Source organism: Gavialis gangeticus, unplaced genomic scaffold (assembly GCF_001723915.1).
Source record: "Gavialis gangeticus isolate Ggan-Ray unplaced genomic scaffold, GavGan_comp1, whole genome shotgun sequence".
NCBI lineage: Eukaryota > Metazoa > Chordata > Crocodylia > Gavialidae > Gavialis > Gavialis gangeticus.
Window position 1 is genome coordinate 1,116,365 of NW_017728997.1, and position 1,005 is coordinate 1,117,369.

A 1,005-nucleotide genomic window follows, 5' to 3' on the forward strand; every position below is an offset into this window, starting at 1 on the left:
CCGAGCCCTGGGGGACCCCACTGCCCACATCCCTCCAGGCTGAAAATGACCCATCCACCACCACTCTCTGGGTGTGGCCCTCCAGCCAGTTAGCGACCTATTTCACTGTGTGGGTGTTGATACCACAGTCCCCTAGTGTTTTAATGAGAATGGGGTGAGAGAGAGTGTCGAAGGTCTTCCTAAAGTCCAGAAAGACTATGTCCACTGCTACCCCTGCGTCTAAGGATTTGGTGACTTGGTCACAGAAGGCCACCAGGTTGGTCTGACAGGACCTGCCTCTAATGAACCCGTGTTGGTTGCCCCTAAGCATAATCTCCCCTGCTGGCCCCTTGTGGACATGCGCCAGGATAATTCTCTCAAAAAGCTTACGCAGGATCGAGGTAAGAGTAACTGGCCTGTAGTTTCCTGGGTCCTCCTTGCTCCCTTTTTTGAAAATGGGAACCACTTCGCCCTTCTCAATATTTCTCTAACTGATCATTGGTTCTCTGGTATGGGATATGGCAGGAGTGAAGAGGGGTGATTTAGCATTTGAAAAAGTGGAGCTAACAAACAGCTCTGTAAGCACAGTAGCTGTAGTATACTCCTGTCAAACATCCCTTTCACACAGGAGTTAATGATGTTCCTACTAGCACTCTCCGCTGTTCTGGCCCTGCCGTGTGTCTATAGTGATGCAAAACAAGGTTCCCCTTCATGTGAAAATTTTCAGAATTCCTAAATTTGTTTCTGTTCCACATCAAGGAGTCCATGCTTTGCTAAGGAGAGGAAGCTCTTCCTAGCGGTTAATGCAGTGGGTTTGTATGGTGTCTCCCATGCCCATACTCCCCCCCTCCTTCTCTTCCCTCCCAGTGAGTATCAGATGACAGCTTCACACCCCTCTGGTGATTCCTGAATGGGAGGGTTCCTTACACCCTTGTTGACTAAGCTGCTGGCTCTAGGCAGCTGTTAAGCTGGACATTGGAACATAGGAAGAAAGGCAGATGTGGATGTTGTTAAAGCTAAGAAACA

At 49.2% G+C, this 1,005-nt stretch overlaps 1 protein-coding gene across 3 annotated transcripts in view; it reads left to right on the top strand.

Annotated features, from left to right (window-relative positions):
* LOC109288927 (cullin-associated NEDD8-dissociated protein 1-like) overlaps positions 1-1,005 on the top strand; it is a 31,026-nt gene that overhangs the window by 9,814 nt on the left and 20,207 nt on the right. The window lies entirely within an intron of this gene.